Source organism: Oncorhynchus gorbuscha, linkage group LG22, assembly GCF_021184085.1.
Source record: "Oncorhynchus gorbuscha isolate QuinsamMale2020 ecotype Even-year linkage group LG22, OgorEven_v1.0, whole genome shotgun sequence".
Taxonomy (NCBI): Eukaryota; Metazoa; Chordata; class Actinopteri; order Salmoniformes; family Salmonidae; genus Oncorhynchus; species Oncorhynchus gorbuscha.
Genome location: NC_060194.1, coordinates 43,975 through 55,176, shown reverse-complemented (window position 1 = coordinate 55,176; position 11,202 = coordinate 43,975). Strand labels below are relative to the sequence as shown.

At 40.3% G+C, this 11,202-nt stretch overlaps 3 non-coding genes across 3 annotated transcripts; all 3 read left to right on the top strand.

Annotated features, from left to right (window-relative positions):
• The first annotated feature begins 9,358 nt into the window (after positions 1-9,358).
• trnal-cag lies at positions 9,359-9,441 on the top strand. Its single transcript has one exon. It is a non-coding gene; the product is annotated as a tRNA-Leu (tRNA).
• Positions 9,442-9,698: 257 nt separating this feature from the next.
• On the top strand, positions 9,699-9,783 carry trnas-aga. Its single transcript has one exon. It is a non-coding gene; the product is annotated as a tRNA-Ser (tRNA).
• A 1,305-nt stretch (positions 9,784-11,088) lies between these two features.
• trnal-cag lies at positions 11,089-11,170 on the top strand. The gene has a single exon. It is a non-coding gene; the product is annotated as a tRNA-Leu (tRNA).
• Positions 11,171-11,202: the final 32 nt, after the last annotated feature.

Genomic DNA, 11,202 nt, shown 5'->3' with positions numbered 1-11,202 from the left:
TTCTGATAGTTTGTGCAGAAATCCTTTGGTTGTGCAAACCCACAGTTTTATCAGCTGTCCGGGTGGCTCGTCTCAGAAATTCCCGCAGGTGAGAAAGCCGGATGTGGAGGTTCTGGGCTGACGTGGTTACACATGGTCTGTGTTTTTTAGGCCGGTTGGATGTACTGCCAAATTCTGTAAAATAACGTTGGAGACCGCTTATGCTTATTTCTCTGGCCACATCTCTGGTGGACATTCCTGCAGTCAGTATGTGAGTTGCATGCTCCCTCAACTTGAGACATCTGTGACAAAACTGCACATTTTAGAACGCCTTTTATTGTCCCCAGCATAAGGTGCAGCTGTGTAATGATCATGTTGTTTAATCAGCTTCTTGATATGCCACACCTCAGGTGGATGGATTATCTTGACAAATGAGAAAATCTCACTAACAGGGATGTAAACAAATTTGTGCACAAAATTTGAGAGAAATTATTTTTGTCCGAATTGAAAATTTCTGGGAAATTTTATTTCAGCTCATGAAACATGAGACCAACACTTTACATGTTGCGTTTTATATTTTTTAAAGTATATTTTTAAAAGCACTTAGTTCACATAAAATAAACTGTACAGTCCCTATAGACAGTATACACCACACTGTGAGGATCCGTGGGAAATGTATGATAAGTAACTAATCTGAATTGCAGGCTGTAAGGCAACAACAAGTGAAAAGTGTGTACATTTACATTTAAGTCATTTAGCAGACGCTCTTATCCAGAGCAACTTACAAATTGGTGCATTCACCTTATGACATCCAGTGGAACAGCCACTTTACAATAGTGCATCTAAATCTTTTAAGGGGGTGAGAAGGATTACTTTATCCTATCCTAGGTATTCCTTAAAGAGGTGGGGTTTCAGGTGTCTCGGAATAAATTGTAATTTGGGTGTGTACTCTCTATAGCCACTGTACTGCAGTACAGTTTTACTTCTGTTGTAGTCCTCTAGTTCTCATTTCTCAGGATATCTCAAACAAACTTTCAAAATGTATTCTTCTTGTATGTTCTTGAGACATACATTTCTTCTGCTATGACCAGCATGTGAATTATTTATACTTTAACACTGAAATATTGTTGAATGAACGTAACTTGATGTAACACTTAACTTAAAGCCGACAGGTATAATTCAACTTGTTATTGATTTTATTCCGAGCTCCATTAGCTTTTGCCAAGCAGCAGCTATTCTATCTGGGGTCAACAAACACTGATACACTGATGGACAAGGACAGTCAAACTAATTTAAAATACAAAAATAGATAATAGTAGTACAAACATTTGTGTGTCCCCTCAGTCTTAGCCGTTCCCTTAACCGTTGCTTAATCATTTTAAGGTAATTTTGCTGTTTGAGTAATTTGAGATGGAAGGGAGTTCCGTGCGATCATGCCGCGAGTTCGTTTTGGACTTGGGGACTGTGAAGAAACCACTGGTGGCATGTCTTGTGGGGTATGTATGGGTCTATGAGCTGAATGTTATTTGATTATGCAGATTATCTGGAATTTTCATTACAGTAGTACTTCCCATTTCTCTAGAAGAGAAGCAGTTAATCTCTTGTCTACCGGGAAAGACTGGCATGCATGATGTTGATAGTTTAGTTCTGTATGTGCAGCTAAGGGCAAGGTGTGCTGCTCTGTTCTGAACCAGCTGCAGCTTTGCTAGGTCTTTCTTTGCTGCACTTGAACATGTTACCAGACAGTAATCAAGATTGGACAAGACCAGAGCCTGAACTAGTACAGTTGATTTTTGTGTCAAAACATACCCCTCCCCATCTTCACAGGAACTTTGTCAATATGACTTGACCATGGTAATTGACCATCCAACGTTATATCTAGGAGTAAGTTGGAAGTTTACATACACCTTAGCCAAATACATTTAAACTACGTTTTTCACAATTCCTGACATTTAATGCTAGTAAAAAAATGTGACATGGCAGAATAATAGTAGAGTGATTTATTTCAGCTTTTATTTCTTTCATCACATTCCCAGTGGGTCAGAAGTTTACATATACTCAATTAGTATTTGGTATCATTGCCTTTAAATTGTTTAACTTGGGTCAAACTTTTCAGGTAGCCTTCCACAAACTTCCCACAATAAATTGAATGGATTGTGGCCCATTCCCCCTGACAGAGCTGGTGTGACTAAATCAGGTTTGTAGGCCTCCTTGCTCGGACATGCTTTTTCAGTTCTGGCCACACATTTTCTATAGGATTGAGGGCAGGGTTTGTGATGGCCACTCCATTACCTTGACTTTGTTGTCCTTAAGCCATTTTGCCACAACTTTGTAAGTATGCATGGGGTCATTGTCCATTTGGAAGACCCATTTGCAACCAAGCTTTAACTTTCAGACTGATGTCTTGAATTGTTGCTTCAATATATCCACGTAATTTTCCAACCTCATGATGCCATCTATTTTGTGAAGTGCACCAGTCCCTCCTGCAGCAAAGCACCCCCACAACATGAAGCACGGGGGTGGCAGCATCATGTTTGGGATGGTGTTCTTTGCCTTGCAAGCCTCCCCCTTTTTCCTCGAAACATAGTGATGGTCATTATGGCCAAACGGTTCTATTTTTGTTTCATCAGACCAGAGGACATTCAAAAAGTACAATCTGTGTCCCCATGTGCAGTTGCAAACCGTAGTCTGGCTTTTTTATGGCGGTTTTTGGAGCAGTGGCTTCTTCCTTGCTGAGTGGCCTTTCAGGTTATGTCAATATAGGACTCGTTTTACTGTGGGTATAGCTACCTTTGTACCCTTTTCCTCCAGCATCGTCACAAGGTCCTTTGCTGCTGTTCTGGGATTGATTTGCACTTTTCGCACCAAAGTTAACATCTCCTTCCTGAGCGGTCCCATGGTGTTTGTACTTGCGTACTATTGTTTGTACAGATGAATGTGGTACCTTCAGGCATTTGGAAATTGCTCCCAATGATGAGACTTGTGGAGGTCTACAATTTTTTTTCTGAGATCTTGGCTGGTTTCTTTTGATTTTCCCATGATGTCAAGCAAAGACTCACTGAGTTTGAAGGTAGGTCTTGAAATACATCCACAGGTACACCTCCAACTGAGTCAAATGATGACAATTAGCCTATCAGAAGCTTCTAAAGCCATGACATTTTCTGTAAACTTCTGACCCACTGGAATTGTGATACAGGGAATTATAAGTGAAATAATCTGTAAACAATTGTTGGAAAAAAATATCTGTGACATTCACAAAGTAGATGTCCTAGCCGACTTGCCAAGACTATAGTTTGTTAACAAGAAATGTGGTTGAAAAACGAGTTTTAATGACTACAACCTCGGTGTATGTAAACTTCCGACTTCAACTGTAGCTTCCTCAACTTGCTCAATGGTCACACCGTTTATACTGAACTCCAGTTGGGGTTTATGTCTTAGAGAATGTTTTGAACCAAATACAATGCTTTTAGTTTTAGATGTATTTAAGACCAGTTTATTATTAATCCTCCATTCGGATACATTTTTATTTATTTAACTAGGCAAGTCAGTTAAGAACAAATGCTTATTTACAATGACGGCCCACCGTGGCCAAACCCAGACGACGCTGGGACAATTGTGCGCCACCCTGTGCGACTCCCAATCCTGGACAGATGTGATACAGCCTGGATTCTAACCAGGGACTCTAGTGACGCCTCTTGCGCTGGGATGCAGTACCTTTGACAGCTACGCCACAATGGAGTTGTAACTCTTTATTTATAATTTCAGTGAGTTCACTGGTTTTGGGTTCTGACATATAGAGTGTGGAATCACCTGCATATATATAGTCATTCTAGCTTTTACGTAAAACCAGTGGCAAGTCATTTGTAAAAATAGAAAAGTGTAACAGCCCAAGCCAACAGCCCTGATGTTAGAGAAGCTTGCATCGGAGAACACTCTCTGGGTTCTATCGGATAACTAACTCTCCGAGCATGTGATGTAAAGCCATAGCTAGCGTGTTTCCTAATGAACAATTTATGATCAGTAACACCAAAGGCTGCACTGAAATCTAATAATACAGCTCCAACTATCTTATTATCCATTTATTTTTAACCAATCATCTGTCATTTGAGTCCGTGCAGTACAAGTTGAGTGCCCTTCTCTCCATCAGTTTACTAAGAACAGGTAGCAAACTGATTTGGTGGCTTTACTATTTTTAGTCAGTGGAATGACTTTAGCTTCCTTCCACGCATGTGGACACACTCCTTTAGGCTTTGGTTAAACATACAGCAAATAGGGGTGTCATTACAGTCTACCATTCTCAATAGTTTCCCATCAAGGTTGTTTATACCTGGAGGCTTATTATTGATGGATAACAATAGCTTTTCCATTTCTCCCACACAAACTTGACCAAATTCAAAACAGCAAACCTTCTCTTTCATTAGATTTAACTAATTTAAAAAATAAATACAAATTGTATTATGGTTTACTGTTCAATGTTGTCATTTAAACTGTTGATGTTTTTCCACTTTACTAGTGAAATAGTAATTGAAATTATTGGCAATATCGAAAGGCTTTGTTATAAACGACCCATCAACGAAGTGATCGATGGATATTAATTGGGTTTCTTGCCCATGATGTCATTTTAGGTCATCCAAAATCTTTCAATTGTGTTTTGTAATTTATCTTGGTTTGGTAATACACAACATTTCAACAACATTTCAAATCAGCTGAGCATTCTGACTTGTTTCAACCTATCAGCTGAGCATTCTGACTTGTTTCAACCTATCAGCTGAGCATTCTGACTTGTTTCAACCTACCAGCTGAGCATTCTGACTTGTTTCAACCCATCAGCTGAGCATTCTGACTTGTTTCAACCTATCAGCTGAGCATTCTGACTTGTTTCAACCTATCAGCTGAGCATTCTGACTTGTTTCAACCTATCAGCTGAGCATTCTGACTTGTTTCAACCTACCAGCTGAGCATTCTGACTTGTTTCAACCCATCAGCTGAGCATTCTGACTTGTTTCAACCTATCAGCTGAGCATTCTGACTTGTTTCAACCTATCAGCTGAGCATTCTGACTTGTTTCAACCTATCAGCTGAGCATTCTGACTTGTTTCAACCTATCAGCTGAGCATTCTGACTTGTTTCAACCTATCAGCTGAGCATTCTGACTTGTTTCAACCTATCAGCTGAGCATTCTGACTTGTTTCAACCTATCAGCTGAGCATTCTGACTTGTTTCAACCCATCAGCTGAGCATTCTGACTTGTTAGACACCTTTTTTTTGCATAATTTCTTTAAACCATAACATTTTTCAGTTCATCAATCCAGAGGGCCCTAAAAGTTCTCACAGGCAATTTCTTAATAGGTGCATGTTTGTCAGCAATTGGCATGAATCATTTTATTTCCAGTGCTGCATCTGGATTCACTTCCTCATACACATCAGACCAACATAAATGTTTTATATCTTCAACAAAATAGTCCTGAGAGAACATTTTGTATGATTTCTTCAATTTCTTTATACTCAGCTTTTGGCACTTTGACGTTCCTTGTTATTGCCACAATGTTATGGTCACTACAGCCAATGGGATCTGATAATGCTTTTGGAGCAAAGCTCTGCAGCATTAGTGGAGATATGATCAATACAGGTGGATGTCACAGATCCTACACTATTGGTATGCACTGTAGTTGGTGGAGTGATAACCTGGGTCATATTACAGGCATGATTGACTCCATTTATAATGTATTTTCTCTATCGCAATTTATGCTGTTGGCTTTGGTACATCATTAAATTCAAGTAAATTACAGAACTGTATTTTGCAAGTAGATATAAAAAGCTACTCAATACTCAACTTATCCAGTAGGGTGCAAAGGTTATTGTATATTGTTCTATCCGGACCTTTTACACTCCTGAATAAGCCCTTTTTTCCAGCTGCATTAAACCATGATTTTATTTTTTTACTTTTAAGTTCACTATGCTATGCAATAAAGGTATTCACTACTTATTGGTATGGTATGTTGTAATGAGTATCTGATTCACTAAGGTTTGCAATATAAGTTACGCAATTTGTTTCTACTGTAATGGCACAATGTAGGTTGAAGTTGCCCCTAGACGCTGATCTTGGGTCAGTTTTGCATTTCCCCACCTATGGTTAAGATTAATTGGGGAAGGGGAATCTGATATTAGATCTGTACCTAGGGGAAATATCACCCCGGAGCATTTTTGTTGTGTGTGAAAATGATCAGGGAAGAGGACAGTGTGATGTTGCATCAATTTAACAGCTTGTCCTGGTACCTCCTTGTTCAGGAAAAGTACTACTGACTTTAGTAATAAACATATTTTTCTACTGACCGACTGTCTCTGTCTGGGTTCTTGGGGGAAATTATAGCCTCGTTTATACCTGGTGCTAACATGTCCTGACCTTGTCCACATGACCAGGGATGTTCTCTTGATAAGTGTGTGAATTGGACCATTTTCTTGTCCTGCTAAGCATTCAAAATATATCATACGTGTGGGTGTCAGAGAAAATGTACGGAAGAAGTACATTGTTCTTTAGGAATGTATACTGAACAAAAATATAAACGGAACATGCAACTATTAAAGATTTTACTGAGTTACAGTTTAAGGAAATTAGTCAATTTAAATAAATTCAGTAGGCCTTAATCTATGGATTTCACATCACGTGGAATACAGATATGCTTCTGTTGCTTACATACCTTTAAAAAAGGTAGGGATGTGATTGAAAACAAAAATCACTCAGTAGCTGGTGTGGCCACCATTTGCCTGAGTTGATGAGGCTGTTGATTGTGACCTGTGGAATGTTGTCCCACTCCTCTTCAATGGCTGTGCGAAGTTGCTGGATATTGGCGGGAGCTGGAACAAGCTGTAGTACACGTCGATCCAGAGCATTCCAAACATCCTCAATGGGTGTCATGTCTGGTGAGTATGCAGGTCATCGAAGAACTGACAATTTCAGCTTCCAGGAATTGTGTACAGATCCTTGTGGCATGGGGCCGTGCATTATCATACTGAAACATTAGGTGATGGCGGTGGATGAATGGCATGAAAATGGGTCTCAGGATCTAGTCATGTTATCTCTATTCAAATTGGCATCAATAAAATGCAATTGTGTCCGTAGTTTCTGCCTGCCCATACCATACCCCCACCGCCACCATGGGGCACTCGATTCACAACGTTGATATCAGCAAACCGCTCGCCCACACGACGCCATACACATGGTCTGCGGTTGTGAGGCTGGTTCGAAATACTGCCATATGATCTAAAACGACATTGGTAGAGAAATAAAAATTAAATTATCTGGCAACAGCTCTGGTGGATATTCTTGCAGTCAGTATGCCAACTGCACGGTCCCTCAACTTAAGACATCTGTGGCATTGTGTTGGTGACAAACTCCACATTTTTGAGGCCAAACTCCATCCACCTGACATGTGCACCTGTGTAATGATCATTATTTTAATTAGCTTCTTGATATGCCTTGTTCACTCTCTTGGCTCTGTAGGTGCATCATCTCATAGATGGTTAAAGACGTCAATCTCTATTTTTTTGGTATTTATTATGGATCCCCATTAGCCTGCTGCCAAAGCAGCAGCTACTCTTCCTGGGGTCCAGCAAAATTAAGGCAGTTTATACAATTTTTAAAACATTGCAATACATTCACAGATTTCACAACACACTGTGTCCCCTCAGGCCCCTACTCTACCACTACCACATATCTACAGTACTAAATCCATGTGCATGTATAGTGCGTATGTTATCGTGTGTGTATATATGCATGTGTCTGTGCCAATGTTTGTGTTGCTTTTCCATAAGGGTTTTTTTTAATCTAATTTGACTGCTTGTGTCAGTTGCTTGATGTGGAATAGAGTTCCATGTGGTCATGGTTCTACGTAGTACTGTGTGCCTCCCATAGTCTGTTCTGGACATGGAGACTGTGAAGAGACCTCTTGCGGCATGTCTTGTGGGGTATGCATGGGTGTCTGAGCTGTGTGCCAGTAGTTTAGACAGACAACTCGGTGGATTCAAAATGTCAATACCTCTCATAAATAAAAGTAATGGTGAAGTCCATCTCTCCTCCACTTTCACCCAGAAGAGATTGACAGTTTCTTATACCAATCATATTCTCTCAGATCTCCACAAGTACATAGGGATTAGTTGTCCATTTGGGATAGGATCCCACCTCACACCTTTACACACCTGGTTATCCATCCTTCTAGCTCTATAGGCCACAGTAGCATAGGTTACAGGTTTGTAGTCAAGCCAAAGATTTCAGGTGAGATCCCATGATACACTCAACAATACAACAACACGATTCTCATGAATAACCATTAAGCCATTTCCTAAGATTTCCCCCATTTGACATGTGGAAACCTGTTGTCACTCTTACCCTGACGGATAGCTCCAGACACTTTTTTGGTCCTATCTGAGGCATTTTTAAATTCATGTCAAAATGGCCATATTCTGAAGACACTCTTAAAGTCTGCAGGGTAATCGAACTGGCCACATCTAAACCTTGTTAAACCCTAAAAGAAAAAGTAAAAACACGATTGCATTGAAAATAACCATTAAGTCATTCAGGTCGCAGACTCCCCTATAAGCATGGTTTGAAACCCACTCCTGACAACTTTTTAGCGCCTGCATGTCATGCACCTTTGTAAAATCCAGTTGAAAAATAAATGACTTAAGGTAATGTAAATGACACCTGGTTAATATGAGTAGTGAATAACTATCGTATTTTTAATATTCTGCAAAAACAGCTAGTTGATGAGAGGCTGAAAGAGAATTGCAAGAATCGCGCAATTTCAAAGGCGGGCCACAAACAGGCGAATAACAAAAAGCATCTCGGAACGCACAACTCGTCGGTCGTTGTCAGTGGATTGTATTGGCGGGAAGAACAAAAGTATCATCTGCAGGGTAATCGAAGTCGCCGCATCTAATGTCAAGCCACCGGTCACAGGTGAGCTGCCTTGTTAAACCCTAAAAATAAATAATAACACGATTGCGTTGAAAATACCCATTAAGCCATTTGTTAAGATTTCCCCCATGTGGACCTGTTGTCACTCTTACCCTGATGATTGCTGATATTTACAGACACTTTTTCGGTCTTATCTGAGGAATTTGATCATTTATATCAGAATGGCCATATTCTGAGGCCAGTTTAGCGTTCATTCAATGACGATTTACTACTCTTTTCCATTGAAGGCCATATTGAGGTTAAATCAATGACTGGAGTTTTTCATTGATAAAAACAAATGACTATTGAAAGTGCAAGTCGGTATCGTGCATAAATTTACTGGTCTCTGTGGTGATTTTAGAAGGCTGTGCCTATTTCTACTTTCACCCCATACTATTTAACCCGATACCCAGGTACTGTGCTGTAGTCAGGATGGCCGAGCGGTCTAAGGCGCTGCGTTCAGGTCGCAGTCTCCCATGGAGGCGTGGGTTCAAATCCCACTTCTGACAGATGTTTAGTGCCTCACAGGAGTCATGCTGCTTAGCAGTAATAATGAGATGATGAAATAACCATTTATAATAAACACTCTCAAATGCAAACCTTCTGGAGCTGAGCAAAGATCAAGGAAAATAAGAAAACAGCTGTTTAATAACAAATGAATGAGGGCAACACTTCCATGTTAATGAGTTACTGCATTGTCTTTCAGTTGTAAAATTATCACTTTCTGTAGGCTATGCCTGGTGGCCCATTCACTGCTGACAAGCCTGTTGTCGTGGCCAGTGAGTGGTTAAGGCGATGGACTAGAAATCCATTAGGATCTTCCTGCGCAGGTTCGAATCCTGCCGACAACGAAATTGAATTTTCTTGACCCCTCCGGAGGTTGAAGTTTAGTCGTGTTTCTTATACCAATCATATTCTCTCAGATCTCCACAAGTACATAGGGATTAGTTGTCCATTTGGGATAGGATCACACCTTTACACACCTGGTTATCCATCCTTCTAGCTCTATAGGCCACAGTAGCATAGGTTACAGGTTTGTAGTCAAGCCAAAGATTTCAGGTGAGATCCCATGATACACTCAACAATACAACAACACGATTCTCATGAATAACCATTAAGCCATTTCCTAAGATTTCCCCCATTTGACATGTGGAAACCTGTTGTCACTCTTACCCTGACGGATAGCTCCAGACACTTTTTTGGTCCTATCTGAGGCATTTTTAAATTCATGTCAAAATGGCCATATTCTGAAGACACTCTTAAAGTCTGCAGGGTAATCGAACTGGCCACATCTAAACCTTGTTAAACCCTAAAAGAAAAAGTAAAAACACGATTGCATTGAAAATAACCATTAAGTCATTCAGGTCGCAGACTCCCCTATAAGCATGGTTTGAAACCCACTCCTGACAACTTTTTAACGCCTGCATGTCATGCACCTTTGTAAAATCCAGTTGAAAAATAAATGACTTAAGGTAATGTAAATGACACCTAGTTAATATGAGTAGTGAATAACTATCGTATTTTTAATATTCTGCAAAAACAGCTAGTTGATGAGAGGCTGAAAGAGAATTGCAAGAATCGCGCAATTTCACAGGCGGCCCACAAACAGGCGAATAACAAAAAGCATCTCGGAACGCACAACTCGTCGGTCGTTGTCAGTGGATTGTATTGGCGGGAAGAACAAAAATATAGCCTGCAGGGTAATCGAAGTCGCCGCATCTAATGTCAAGCCACAGGTCACAGGTGAGCTGCCTTGTTAAACCCTAAAAATAAATAATAACACGATTGCGTTGCTAAGCCATTTGTTAAGATTTCCTCCATGTGGACCTGTTGTCACTCTTACCCTGATGATTGCTGATGTTTACAGACACTTTTTCGGTCTTATCTGAGGAATTTGATCATTTATATCAGAATGGCCATATTCTGAGGCCAGTTTAGCGTTCATTCAATGACGATTTACTACTCTTTTCCATTGAAGGCCATATTGAGGTTAAATCAATGACTGGAGTTTTTCATTGATAAAAACAAATGACTATTGAAAGTGCAAGTCGGTATCGTGCATAAATTTACTGGTCTCTGTGGTGATTTTAGAAGGCTGTGCCTATTTCTACTTTCACCCCATACTATTTAACCCGATACCCAGGTACTGTGCTGTAGTCAGGATGGCCGAGCGGTCTAAGGCGCTGCGTTCAGGTCGCAGTCTCCCATGGAGGCGTGGGTTCAATCCCACTTCTGACAGATGTTTAGTGCCTCACAGGAGTCATGCTGCT